At 46.2% G+C, this 15,187-nt stretch overlaps 1 protein-coding gene across 1 annotated transcript in view; it reads right to left on the bottom strand.

The window, feature by feature from the left end:
• Window positions 1-14,964, bottom strand: part of LOC138657684 (zinc finger protein 474-like) — a 69,372-nt gene extending 54,408 nt beyond the window's left edge. Inside the window, exon 1 of the mRNA XM_069745385.1 lies at window positions 14,872-14,964. The gene's annotated coding sequence lies outside the window, so the exon portion shown is untranslated. The remainder of the gene's footprint in view (window positions 1-14,871) is intronic.
• Window positions 14,965-15,187: the final 223 nt, after the last annotated feature.

Below are 15,187 nucleotides of genomic sequence, written 5' to 3'. Positions count from 1 at the left end.
GCTCCGTACACCTCGTACACATGCGGCTCCGCTCTGTACACCTCGTACACATGGCTCCGTATACCTCTTACACACGACTCTGCTCCGTACACCTTTCACACGCTGCTCCGATCCATACACCTCGTACACACACGGCTCTGCTACATCCACACTGTAAACACCTCCTGACCTCACACATACACTGTCACTTACCCTCCTCCGGCGCCATGGCAACCAGCAGAGTCCTGTACACGGAGGTCCTCCTCCCGATCATGTGACCCCTGACTCCTCCCATCCTGTGACCTCATCACGGGTCCTGTCCGCACAGAGCAGCCATTATGTGGTGTGCTGCTGTGCGGGCGGAGTGCAGGGACTCAGTGAGCTCTCAGCTGACCGGGTGATAATACACACCTCCCAACCAGTGCGGGACAATTAATGTCCCGCCCGGGATCGCGGGTCTGTCAAAATCAGGACAGTCCCGCTGGATCCGGGACGGTTGGGAGGTATGCAAATGGTGGTCCCTGGGGGGATCAGCAGCACTGGTGGAGTGGAGTCACACTGGTGCGGCAGGTTCAGCGGTGCTCAGAAGTGCTTCACAACATTTTGTGAAAGCCCGGAGCCACAGCACATCCACTGCTGCAATGCGGTGGTCTCCTGGAAATCCCATCCCAATGCTGGTGCTGCAGGTTTGGCCGTCCTCGGTGGTGCGAAACTTCGGCGACATTTTGTGAAAGCCCGGAGCCCCGCACTTCCATTGCCTCGATGCTGTGGCCTCCGGGAAAATGGCCACCGGACAGAGGCAGTGCATGCGCAGATTGAGATCTCGGCAATGAGATCTCATCTCCCGAAATCTTGTTGCTGAGATCTCAATCTTCGCATGTGCCACCTCCGTCCGGCATCCATTTTCCCGCAGGCCACAGCATCGAGGCAATAGAAGTGTGGGGCTCCTAGCTGTCACAAAATGTCGCTGGGGCCCCAACAAAACTGAGCACGGGGACCTTGCTGAACCTGCCACATTGGGATAAGAGTAAGATCATCGCCCTGCAGCCTCGGACCACCAGAAGAATCGACCGACTCCTGCTTCCACCGCTCTAATTGTAAGTATGGTACATTCCGACTATAAGACGCACCCCCGTTTTCCAACCAAAATTTTTTGGGGAAAAAGTAGGTCTTATAGTTCAAAAAATATAGTAATCAGTTTCACTATGCTTTTAAATAGTATTGAACAGTAGTGTATTGTGATAACTTATCCAGCAGCGCCATCTGCTGACAATGTTCACTCACTACAGCTTGTTTATTTCCTGCTTCATTGGTTACTGTTCAATTTAATCTTTGCTCATCAAGGCTTCTGTAGTTTCCCATCAGCCTCTGCACTAGCCTTGCCCCCTTCTTCTTCAGCAGCCATTTTGGCCTCATGGATGCTGACATGCTGATAATCTCGCTGTGATTTTCAGCCCATCTGGGTGTTTACCTCCACATAGCACAATTGGCGAGCTCACCATATTGTATGATGTACTGTAGCTACTCTGCTCTACATGCTTTATTATCTAAGTAGTCTTCTGCTAGTACAGCTATTTACACTATTCGCCATGTTGTGTAATTACGCTGTGTGTGTCCTTTACCATGCATAATACTATGTACTTTAGATATGTTGTATGCCTTGTACGGAGTACTTTCATTTTTCTTGAAGTTTTACACTGATCGTATCAATAAAAGTTGTAAAGGACCCCCTGCGTTTACCTCAGTGCATCGATAGGAAAGCGTTTAGCTGTCTGTCAACTCGCTCTTCTAAAAAGGGAACCTGTCACCCCCAAAATCGAAGGTGAGCTAAGCCCACCGGCATCAGGGGCTTATCTACAGCATTACAGAAAGCCGACGATGTATCCTGAAAGATGAGAAAAACAGGTTATATTATACTCACCCAGGGGCGGTCCCGCTGCGTTCCGATCCGATGGGCGTCGCGGTCCAGTCCGGGGCCTCCTATCTTCTTACAATGACGTCCTCTTCTAGTCTTCACGCTGCGGCTCCGGCGCAGGCGTGCTGTGTCTGCCCTGTTGAGGGCAGAGCAAAGTACTGCAGTGGTCAGAGAGGCCCTGCACCTGCGCACTGCAGGTGAGTATAATCTAACCTCTTTTTCTCATCTTTCAGGATACATCGGGGGCTTATCTACAGCATTCCAGAATGCTGTAGATAAGCCCCTGATGCTGGTGGGCTTAGCTCATCTTCCATTTTGGAGGTGACAGGTTCCCTTTAAGCACTGAGTTGAGGGTGCCAGAATAGGGCCCTCACTCCTCCTGCAACTGTTGAACTACTGTATGTGTTAAAGTGCTGTAAAATGTTAGTGCTATAAAAATAAAAGTATTATTATTATTATAGTGGTGAGTACAGTGGTTATGGCCCTGAAAGGCAGAAGCAATGAGAATTTATTATTGTCTTTATTGTCTACAAGACCTAAGGCTATGTGCACACATAAGAAAAGAGGTGCAGAATTTTCTGCACAAATCTGCATCTACTGGCAGAATCTGCAGCTGCATTTTTTATGCGTTTTTAGTGCGTTTTTCTCCAGTCACCTTCCACAACAGCGGTACTGGCTGATGTCTCCCCGCCCTAATGGGGGACAGGAAACACAAAGAGGTTAAATAACCTCCCCTTCCTGCCACCTCCAGTGTTTTTCCTGTCCCCTATGGGGCATGAAGAGGTCCTGCGGTAGTGCTGCCGTGGCCGGCGATCGGAGCACTCAAGATCTTACCTAGCCGGGCAGCCTGGGTCGGGATGTATCTCCTCCCTGCGGCGCTGCTCCCGTCTCCCCACAATGTGCGGACTCGGGACCCTTCCTCCGCTCCTCCCGCGCTCCTTCGGGAGTAAAGCGGAGCGGTGTGGTGCGGTCGGGGTCCCCGCGCGGCTCCCCGGCATTTCCTCCTCTCCTCATGGCCGGAAACGGTGGACGCGCCAAGTACCCGAACTTCCGGTTCACGGCATGTGCGTTCCAGCGGTGGAACGCACGCGCGTCGGACTACAGTTTTGATGGCGGCATAGCGGTTTTTCCCCTACGCCTGGGACCGGGAGGAGGAGCACAAGATTGGACTTCAGCCCCCTGTCTGTCTGACTGGACTGCAGTACTGACTGACCATGGAGGGTGACAGATCTGTCTCTGCTTCTGCCGAGCCCTGCGTCCTCCCTCCTACCGTGAGTAGTGGGTTAAGGTCCCTCTATCCCTGTATTCCTTAGGGTGCTATATACTTAGTCCCCCTTCTCTCTCTCTTTTAGGGAGACAAGGCCTCTGCCCCTAGGAAGGACAGATCTTCCAAGACAAAATCGGAAGATCGAAAATGTGGTGTTTGTGCATCAAAGCTACCTTCTTCTTACAAGAAGAGACTGTGCCAGCCCTGCACTGATGAAATAATTTGCTCAGAACAGCCATCCTTGTTCGAGAGCATTAAATCCCTCATTAAACAGGAAGTTCAGTCCTCGGTATCGGCCCTTTCCCAGTCTCTGTTACCTCCGCCACCTCCTCCTAAAAAAAGGAAGATGGCAACGGTTACTTCTGATTCAGATTCTGGTGAACTTCATTCCTCCGGTTCGGAGGATTTGTGGGAGAATGAGGGCTCCACTTCCACCCCCAAAGAGGAGAGTAAAAAATACTATTTTTCCTCAGAGGACATACATGAGTTAATTAGTATGGTCAGGGGGACAATGGGTGTTGAGGAGGAGGAGGAGGAGAAGCCATCAGTGCAGGATGAGATGTTCGGTGGGTTAAAACCTAAAAAATTAAAGGGGTTCCCTATACATGAGAATGTACAGAGTCTCATTCTTCATGAATGGGAATCGCCCGAAAAGGGTCTTACTGTTCCCTCTGAGCTTAAAAATCGTTTTTCTCTCGATGGAGACGTCTCTCTGTGGGATACCCCTAAGGTAGACGTGCAGGTCTCTAGTGTCAAAAAAGACAACCCTCCCTTTCGAGGATTCTTCCCAACTCAGAGACCCTATGGACCGCAAGATGGAGAGTTTACTAAGAAGATCGTGGGAGACTTCTACCAATCTCCTTAAAACAAACATTGCGTCCACCTGCGTGGCTAGATCCCTATTCCGTTGGCTCCGCACGCTTGAAGACCACCTTACCCAGGGAACATCTAGGGAAGTAATCTTAGATTCTCTCCCGCTTCTCCAGAAAGCTACGGGCTTCCTTGCCGATGCTTCGGCAGAGTCCGTAAGAGTGGCTGCCAAATCGGCAGTTCTCTCTAACTCAGCCAGAAGAGCTCTATGGCTCAAGTCTTGGAGTGGGGACATAACGTCCAAAACAAAGCTCTGTGCCATTCCCTTTCAGGGCCGCTATCTGTTCGGGCAGGCCCTGGATGATATTCTGGATAAAGCAACGGACAAGAAGAAAGCGCTTCCGGAACAGAGAAATCCGAAGAAACGTTTTTTTCGTCCCTCAAAAGGACAACCCTTCCAACGGGAATTCAAAGGGAAAGGCAAATCAGGACGCTGGAGCTATCCTAAAGGGGGGAAAGGTAGGAACATCCTGGTTCCCAGGCCCAGCAGACCCCAGACAAACAGTGACTACGCCCAGGGCGTTGGGGGGCGTCTCTCGAGCTTCATCAACCAGTGGAGTTCCATTTCGTCGAACCAGTGGGTACTCGACACTATTCAGAATGAACTAAAATTAGAGTTCGAGAGCCCTCCCCCTCATCACATAAGGATAACCTCATTGCAGAGTCTCAGCCCTCAGGGCGCATTTCTTTCCGGCCTCCAGAACTTACTCCAGGAAGGAGTAATTTCCTCAGTACCTCAGCAAGAAATTGGCAGAGGACACTATTCCCACCTGTTTCTGATCAAGAAACCTTCGGGGAAGCACTGAATAATAATCAACTTGAAACCCCTGAATCAAGTAATAACCTACAGGAGGTTCAAGATGGAGTCGGTCAAAACAGCGATCCCTCTGATAGGACAGGACTGGGCGATGGCTACGGTGGATCTGAGAGACACGTATTATCACGTCCCAATCCATCCGGAATTCCGTAAATACCTAAGATTCGCAATATCTCAGGATCGGGAGATAGTGCACTACCAGTTCAACTCCCTTCCCTTTGGAATCGCCTCAGCTCCCAGAGTCTTTACAAAGATCATGACAGAAGCCATTATATTCATCCGTCTTCAGGGGATCTGCATAGTACCCTATCTAGACGATCTACTCATTGTTGCTCCCTCAGTCTCCCGCCTCAGGGCGGACTTAACAAGATCTCTAGAAATCCTAAAGTCGTTGGGTTGGATCCCGAATCTAGAGAAATCGGACCTACTTCCCTCCAGGAGGAAGAAGTTCCTAGGAGTCCTTCTGGACTCGGAGGTGAGGAGATCCTTTCTGCCAGAGAACGTCAACTCGATCTGGTACAGAAGATAACAGCATTCAGAACCCTGAAGGCTCCTACTCTACGACATTCCATGTCTATGCTGGGATCTCTAACATCTTGTATCCAGATGGTACCTTGGGCCCAAGCCCACACGAGAGTCCTCCAAACCCATGTCCTATCATCCTGGGACGGACAGCAGAGTTCTCTTTCCAAAAGAATTTGCCTTCCCAATCATGTCAAGGCATCCCTGACATGGTGGCTACGGCTCCGAAACCTCCAACAGGGGGTCAGTTGGGATCAGATCCCGCTAAAGACACTAACATCGGATGCCAGTCAAAGGGGATGGGGAGCTATAGTCGAGGGAACCCATTTCCAGGGCACCTGGGCCCCAGACATCAGAGCAAGCTCTTCAAACTTCAGAGAACTGAAAGCGGTGGAAGAAGCGTTAAAAGCCGCATCCTCTAGTGTTCAGGGACACCATGTCAGAATATATTCCGACAATATGACCACGGTAGCATACCTTCGTCATCAGGGAGGCACAAGATTCAGGAAACTAAAAACCTTAGCCTCAAACATTTTTTTCTGGGCAGAGAGGCACGTCCTCTCTATTTCGGCAGTTCACCTGAAGGGGTTAGCCAATACCCAGGCAGATTTCCTGAGCAGAAGGGATGTACATCCAGGGGAATGGTGTCTGGACCAGGAGGTCTTCCTCTCCCTGATTTCCAGATGGGGGATGCCAGAAGTGGACCTTTTTGCCAACAGTCAGAATGCCAAGCTGCAAACTTATTTCTCCCTAAATATGGCAGACAGAGCACTGGGCATGGATGCGTTCTCTCACCCGTGGAGGTTCAACCTCGTTTATGCCTTTCCTCCGATCCCATTGCTATCAAAAACTCTACAGAAGATCCGATCGGAACGAGTTACGGCGATTCTAATCGCGCCAACATGGCCGGGGAGGAGTTGGTACAGCGCCCTGTTAGACATGGCTCAGGAAGGTCCAGTATGTCTACCTCAGAAGGAAAATCTTCTTCATCAGGGACCGTTGCTGCATCCAAACCTTCACAGATTAAATCTTTCAGCATGGCTTCTGAGGCCGAGATACTAAAGGTAAGAGGTCTCTCAGATGAAGTAATTCATACTCTCCAAAACAGTAGAAAACCCATAACAAATGCCATTTATGCCAAAATCTGGAAGAAGTTTTCATCGTGGTATCTTCCAGATATTCCAGACCCATTTCATCCAAATATTGCCAAAATTCTGGACTTCTTGCAGAGGGGTCTAGAGTTGGGTCTTAGGCCTAACACCTTAAAGGTACAGATTTCAGCACTTAGCTCCTATTTCGATCAGGAACTAGCCAAACATCGGTGGATCAGGCGTTTTGTAACTTCAGCGAGTAGAATCCGTCCCAGAGTTCTCAACAATACTCCTCCTTGGGACCTTAATTTGGTCCTTAATAGTCTAACTCGGGACCCTTTCGAACCTTTATCTCAGTCTTCATTAAAGGTTCTTACCCTAAAAACGGTCTTTTTAGTGGCTATTACCTCTGCCAGACGGATAGGAGAACTACATGCCCTATCCATACAAGAGCCTTACTAAAGGGTAACATCTGATAGTATAATCCTTCGTCTAGATCCTACCTTCTTACCTAAAGTAACATCAGACTTTCATAGAGGTCAGGACATAGTAACATAGTAACATAGTTAGTAAGGCCGAAAAAAGACATTTGTCCATCCAGTTCAGCCTATATTCCATCATAATAAATCCCCAGATCTACGTCCTTCTACAGAACCTAATTGTATGATACAATATTGTTCTGCTCCAGGAAGACATCCAGGCCTCTCTTGAACCCCTCGACTGAGTTCGCCATCACCACCTCCTCAGGCAAGGAATTCCAGATTCTCACTGCCCTAACAGTAAAGAATCCTCTTCTATGTTGGTGGAAAAACCTTCTCTCCTCCAGACGCAAAGAATGCCCCCTTGTGCCCGTCACCTTCCTTGGTATAAACAGATCCTCAGCGAGATATTTGTATTGTCCCCTTATATACTTATACATGGTTATTAGATCGCCCCTCAGTCGTCTTTTTTCTAGACTAAATAATCCTAATTTCGCTAATCTATCTGGGTATTGTAGTTCTCCCATCCCCTTTATTAATTTTGTTGCCCTCCTTTGTACTCTCTCTAGTTCCATTATATCCTTCCTGAGCACCGGTGCCCAAAACTGGACACAGTACTCCATGTGCGGTCTAACTAGGGATTTGTACAGAGGCAGTATAATGCTCTCATCATGTGTATCCAGACCTCTTTTAATGCACTCCATGATCCTGTTTGCCTTGGCAGCTGCTGCCTGGCACTGGCTGCTCCAGGTAAGTTTATCATTAACTAGGATCCCCAAGTCCTTCTCCCTGTCAGATTTACCCAGTGGTTTCCCGTTCAGTGTGTAATGGTGATATTGATTCCCTCTTCCCATGTGTATAACCTTACATTTATCATTGTTAAACCTCATCTGCCACCTTTCAGCCCAAGTTTCCAACTTATCCAGATCCATCTGTAGCAGAATACTATCTTCTCTTGTATTAACTGCTTTACATAGTTTTGTATCATCTGCAAATATCGATATTTTACTGTGTAAACCTTCTACCAGATCATTAATGAATATGTTGAAGAGAACAGGTCCCAATACTGACCCCTGCGGTACCCCACTGGTCACAGCGACCCAGTTAGAGACTATACCATTTATAACCACCCTCTGCTTTCTATCACTAAGCCAGTTACTAACCCATTTACACACATTTTCCCCCAGACCAAGCATTCTCATTTTGTGTACCAACCTCTTGTGCGGCACGGTATCAAACGCTTTGGAAAAATCGAGATATACCACGTCCAATGACTCACCGTGGTCCAGCCTATAGCTTACCTCTTCATAAAAACTGATTAGATTGGTTTGACAGGAGCGATTTCTCATAAACCCATGCTGATATGGAGTTAAACAGTTATTCTCATTGAGATAATCCAGAATAACATCCCTCAGAAACCCTTCAAATATTTTACCAACAATAGAGGTTAGACTTACTGGCCTATAATTTCCAGGTTCACTTTTAGAGCCCTTTTTGAATATTGGCACCACATTTGCTATGCGCCAGTCCTGCGGAACAGACCCTGTCGCTATAGAGTCACTAAAAATAAGAAATAATGGTTTATCTATTACATTACTAAGTTCTCTTAGTACTCGTGGGTGTATGCCATCCGGACCCGGAGATTTATCTATTTTAATCTTATTTAGCCGGTTTCGCACCTCTTCTTGGGTTAGATTGGTGACCCTTAATATAGGGTTTTCATTGTTTCTTGGGATTTCACCTAGCATTTCATTTTCCACCGTGAATACCGTGGAGAAGAAGGTGTTTAATATGTTAGCTTTTTCCTCGTCATCTACAACCATTCTTTCCTCACTATTTTTTAAGGGGCCTACATTTTCAGTTTTTATTCTTTTACTATTGATATAGTTGAAGAACAGTTTGGGATTAGTTTTACTCTCCTTAGCAATGTGCTTCTCTGTTTCCTTTTTGGCAGCTTTAATTAGTTTTTTAGATAAAGTATTTTTCTCCCTATAGTTTTTTAGAGCTTCAATGGTGCCATCCTGCTTTAGTAGTGCAAATGCTTTCTTTTTACTGTTAATTGCCTGTCTTACTTCTTTGTTTAGCCACATTGGGTTTTTCCTATTTCTAGTCCTTTTATTCCCACAAGGTATAAACCGCTTACACTGCCTATTTAGGATGTTCTTAAACATTTCCCATTTATTATCTGTATTCTCATTTCTGAGGATATTGTCCCAGTCTACCAGATTAAGGGCATCTCTAAGCTGGTCAAACTTTGCCTTCCTAAAGTTCAATGTTTTTGTGACTCCCTGACAAGTCCCCCTAGTGAAAGACAGGTGAAACTGCACAATATTGTGGTCGCTATTTCCTAAATGCCCAACCACCTGCAGATTTGTTATTCTGTCAGGTCTATTAGATAGTATTAGGTCTAAAAGTGCTGCTCCTCTGGTTGGATTCTGCACCAATTGTGAAAGATAATTTTTCTTGGTTATTAGCAGAAACCTGTTGCCTTTATGGGTTTCACAGGTTTCTGTTTCCCAGTTAATATCCGGGTAGTTAAAGTCCCCCATAACCAGGACCTCATTATGGGTTGCAGCTTCATCTATCTGCTTTAGAAGTAGACTTTCCATGCTTTCTGTTATATTTGGGGGTTTGTAACAGACCCCAATGAGAATTTTGTTACCATTTTTCCCTCCATGAATTTCAACCCATATGGACTCGACATCCTCATTCCCTTCGCTAATATCCTCCCTTAAAGTGGACTTTAGACAAGACTTTACATAGAGACAAACCCCTCCTCCTCTCCGATTTTTACGATCCTTTCTAAACAGACTGTAACCCTGTAAGTTAACTGCCCAGTCATAGCTTTCATCTAACCATGTCTCGGTTATTCCCACTATGTCAAAGTTACCTGTAGATATTTCTGCCTCTAGTTCTTCCATCTTGTTTGTCAGGCTTCTGGCGTTTGCGAGCATGCAGTTCAGAGGATTTTGTTTTGTTCCAATCTCCTCACTGTGGATTGTTTTAGAAATGTTCTTACCTCCCTTCTGAGTATGTTTTCCTGGATCTTCTATGTTCAAGTCTAATGTTTTTCTTCCCGTCCCCTCTTCTTCTAGTTTAACGCCCTCCTGATGAGTGTAGCGAGTCTTCTGGCGAATGTGTGTTTCCCAGGTTTGTTGAGGTGTAGTCCGTCTCTGGCGAGGAGTCCATCATACCAGTAATTCACACCGTGGTCCAGGAATCCAAATCCTTGTTGTCTGCACCATCGTCTTAGCCAGTTGTTTGCATCAAGGATCCTGTTCCATCTCCTGGTGCCATGCCCGTCTACTGGTAGGATAGAAGAAAAAACTACCTGTGCATCCAGTTCCTTTACTTTCTTCCCCAACTCTTCAAAGTCCTTGCAGATTGTCGGTAGGTCCTTCCTTGCCGTGTCATTGGTGCCAACATGTATCAGAAGAAATGGGTGGACGTCCTTGGAGCTGAAGAGCTTTGGTATCCTATCGGTCACATCCTTGATCATCGCACCTGGAAGGCAGCATACTTCTCTTGCAGTTATGTCCGGTCTGCAGATGGCTGCTTCTGTGCCTCTCAGTAGTGAGTCTCCCACCACCACCACTCTTCGTTGCTTCTTGGCTGTACTTTTTGCTGTCACTTGTTGCTGTGTGCCCTTTTCTTTTTTGCTTGCTGGTATTGCTTCATTCTTAGGTGTGCCATCTTCATCCTCTACAAAGATTTGATATCGGTTCTTCAGTTGTGTGGTTGGTGATTTCTCATGGTCTTCTTGCTTCTTTTGGTCACATGCTTCCACTCATCTGCTTTTGGAGGTTCTCTGACACTTTTTTCACCTTCTGTGACCAGTAGAGATGCTTCTGTTCTGTCTAGAAAGTCTTCATTCTCTTTGATGAGTTTCAAAGTTGCTATTCTTTCTTCCAGACCCCGCACCTTTTCTTCTAAAAGGGCCACTAGTCTACACTTCTGACAGGTGAAATTGGATTCTTCTTCTGGTCGATCTGTGAACATGTAGCACATGCTGCAGCTCACCATGTAGGTTGTCACATCTGCCATGTTGCTCCTAGATCCTGCTGACTTGCTGTGTGTTTTCCTTCTTGTGTAATCTACTCAGCCAAGCTCTCTTGCAATAATGTCCTACAGGCAAAAATTACGGCGCGCGGTTTGGTGATGCTTTCGAAGCAGCTGGTCCCGGCTGTACCCAACGATCTTCTAGCTTAGGGAGACTTCGCTTCTCCCAGAAGGCACCTGGAATATGCAAATTAGCCTCCTGAAGCTTGAATCCCTGGTTTGGTGATGCTTTCGAAGCAGCTGGTCCCGGCTGTACCCAACGATCTTCTAGCTTAGGGAGACTTCGCTTCTCCCAGAAGGCACCTGGAATATGCAAATTAGCCTCCTGAAGCTTGAATCCCTGGTTTGGTGATGCTTTCGAAGCAGCTTGTCCCGGCTGTACCCAACGATCTTCTAGCTTAGGGAGACTTCGCTTCTCCCAGAAGGCACCTGGAATATGCAAATTAGCCTCCTGAAGCTTGAATCCCTGGTTTGGTGATGCTTTCGAAGCAGCTGGTCCCGGCTGTACCCAACGATCTTCTAGCTTAGGGAGACTTCGCTTCTCCCAGAAGGCACCTGGAATATGCAAATTAGCCTCCTGAAGCTTGAATCCCTGGTTTGGTGATGCTTTCGAAGCAGCTGGTCCCGGCTGTACCCAACGATCTTCTAGCTTAGGGAGACTTCGCTTCTCCCAGAAGGCACCTGGAATATGCAAATTAGCCTCCTGAAGCTTGAATCCCTGGTTTGGTGATGCTTTCGAAGCAGCTGGTCCCGGCTGTACCCAACGATCTTCTAGCTTAGGGAGACTTCGCTTCTCCCAGAAGGCACCTGGAATATGCACTATGTACCTGGACATAGTGTTGCCCTCATTCTACCTGGATCCTTCTAATGTGAGAGAGGAGTCCTTCCACACTCTGGATGTTCGCAGAGTGGTTCTACATTATCTTTCACAAACAGAGAGTTGGAGGATTGATCAAAATCTCTTCATTCAACTCTCCGGGAAGAACAAAGGCAGAAAGGCTACGAAAAATACTATCGCCAACTGGATAAAACAAGCCATATCTCTGGCATACTCATCCCAGAATCTACCACCTCCTCCATCACTGAAGGCCCATTCTACACGGTCGGTGTCAACATCATGGGCAGAGAGAGGTGACGCTTCTACGGAGCAGATTTGCAGAGCCGCCACCTGGTCATCAGTGCATACGTTCACCAGGCACTACAGGCTTGATTTCAACCGGGATTTAACTTTCGGCAGAACAGTTCTGCAAGCGGTTGTCCCTCCCCTAGAAATTATTTGTTGGTACTACTCCAGTACCGCTGTCGTGGAAGGTGACTGGAGAAAATAGAATTATTCTTACTGTTAATTCGGTTTGTAGGAACCTTCCACGACAGCACTAATTTCCCTCCCTATCTGATAATTTTATTGGATGATTCCTGCACTTAAGTGGTAACTATACATACTACTGTGTCCAGAAAAAACACTGGAGGTGGCAGGAAGGGGAGGGTATTTAACCTCTTTGTGTTTCCTGTCCCCCATTAGGGCGGGGAGACATCATCCTGTCGTGGAAGGTTCCTAGAAACCGAATTAACGGTAAGAATAATTCTATTTTTTTATGCGGAATTGATGCGGATTTTGTGCGGTTTTTACCACTGTGGATTTCTATAATGGAGGGGTGCAGAAACGCTGCAGAACTTCACAAAAGAAGTGACATGCACTTCTTTGAAATCTGCAGCGTTTCTGCGTGGATTTTTCTGCACCATGTGCACAGCTTTTTTTTTTTCACATTGATTTACATTGTACTGTAAATCACAGTGCAGTTCTGCAGCGTTTCTGCGCAGAAAAAAACGCAGCAGATCTGCACTAAATCTGCATCGTGTGCACACAGCCTTACTTCCAATAATTGTAAGGTGAGTGGTCTGGTGGGGCACAGAGATAACGTATTGTGTTATAAAAGGTCCAGCTGGAGATAGACTGTACTACATACTTTGCAAGTATTCAGCATCTGCAAGTTTAGCGTTTGATATTTCTGCTACATTGCAACTGCAGCCATTTGTCAGTGATCCTGGAAGGGCCATTACCCATATCACTAGAACATGAGCGTAGCAACAACAATGGAGGCATTCATTACATGTGGAGGATAGGCACAATCCTTCCTGCATCTAAACAGGAAAGGGTTCTTTACAGTTAGAGCAGTCAGACTCTGAAATGCCCGACCACAGGAGGTAGTAATGGCCGACACTATAACAGCATTTAAAGAAGAGCTGGATGCTTTTCTTACAACCAATATTGTGGGAAAATAATCTGGCTATAAATATTGTACAACTGCTGAAGAAAGGGTGAACTTCAAAGATATTTGTAATTTCTCATCCTATGTAACCATGTAAATGTATTTGCCACAGTTTGGCTTAGGAATCTTCTATTGTTGATCAGAGGAAATGTAAAGTTTATGCTACAAGACAAGTTTGGATCTAAAAAAGGATGAATAACAACTAATTAGTCCCAGAGAGTCTCACAGCGTTCCCCCAGGAGCTGAATTTATTAATGCTGCTCTATATGATGGTGCGGCACCTACAATCATAATACGGAGGAAAAATATGCCCACTGTACCGTCATATGAATTGACCCGTATACTAGGAAGCATACAATAACAAATATCTCTTTATAGCCAGGTATACTGTACTTTACGTGATTTGGACTAATGTTAAATTTTAGATTCTGACTATAAGGCCACATTCACACCTCAGTATTTGGTCAGTATTTTACCTCAGTATGTGTAAGCCAAAACCAGGAGTGGAACAATCAGAGGAAAAGTATTAGGTTATGTGCAACGGTAAAAACGCTATAAAAAAAACGCATACATTATGCATCCTATCATTTAGAATGCATTCTGCATGTTTTGTGCACATGATGCGTTTTTTTTCCCACAAAAAAACGCATTGCGGTAAAAAAAAAAGCACCATGTTCATTAATTTTGCTGATTTTCTGTGTTTTTCCCGCTATTCTATGCATTTGGGAAAAACGCACAAAAAAACACACCAAAAACGCGTAAAAAAACGCGTGCGGATTTCTGACAGAAATGTCCGGTTTTTGTCAGGAAAATTTCTGCAAGAAATCCTGACATGTGGACATACCCTAATAGAAACACATCACCACTCCTGTAATTATCAGCCACTCCTGGTTTTCGCTTACAAATACTGAGGTAAAATACTGACCAAATACTGAACATGTGAACGTGACCTAAGGTTCTTTATTTCTCCAGTCTCATACATATGCACATTTGTCCGATGTCTGCTGATGTAAACGTGCACTCATCTATATATTTTTTTAATTAAATCTGTCTATATATGCATGTAACGTAGTGTGAGTGTATGAATATACTCTGCGGTGTCCAGCGCCGCTCTGCTCCTCTTCTGAGTGACGACGCTGCTCTGCAGAGTATCCGGGTCACAGTGCGCTCTGCGCAGTCCGGAAGTGACTTGTACAGCATCAGAATCCGGCTCCATAGACTTACATTGTGAAAGAGACTTCCGGCTCCTACAGAGCGTGACCCGGTCTGCCGAGCAGGAGGAACACAATAGTGTTGGGTCCCGGAGAAGGCGGCGGTGGGTGAGTATACTAATATGCTCACACTACATTACATTCATATATGCACACATTTAATACAAAAATATAGACTGAGGGCTACTTCACTATTGTGGATCATGACAAGAATAAGAACGAGATTACAAGCTGTCTCTCTAGCAAGTGAATATAACTTCCCGTTGTCGGTATGTTCAAAGGGAAACCCGCAATCCTTGTCCAATAAACAGTGCTGCCATATGGTGTCACACACATAAAGGCTGACATGTCCACAGCAGGGCAGGATGAGCGCACGTCTGCTTTCTCTTACCATTGAGCTGTAGCCTCCAGGACTCTGGACCTTAGCCTGAACTATCCCAGGATTACTAGTCCTCGGCTTCCCTTGTAGAGGAATGTCAGCTCTGTGGTTGCTGCAGTAACTAGCATGGAGCCACTATCTCCTAGTATCCAAGCAACATGTCAACAAACCTGATGAAACTGCATCCAAGCTAATGGCGCCTGGGTACTTCAGCAAATAGTGCTAGTGCTAACAAGAGTGAAGGGATCGATCTGTGAAGCCACAACTTGTATAGACTTGTACAAGATAAGGAGACAATAAAGGACAATGCAACTGTGTGTATGGGTCA

Source organism: Ranitomeya imitator, chromosome 1, assembly GCF_032444005.1.
Source record: "Ranitomeya imitator isolate aRanImi1 chromosome 1, aRanImi1.pri, whole genome shotgun sequence".
Taxonomy (NCBI): domain Eukaryota; kingdom Metazoa; phylum Chordata; class Amphibia; order Anura; family Dendrobatidae; genus Ranitomeya; species Ranitomeya imitator.
This window is presented reverse-complemented; position numbering and strand designations above follow the sequence as displayed.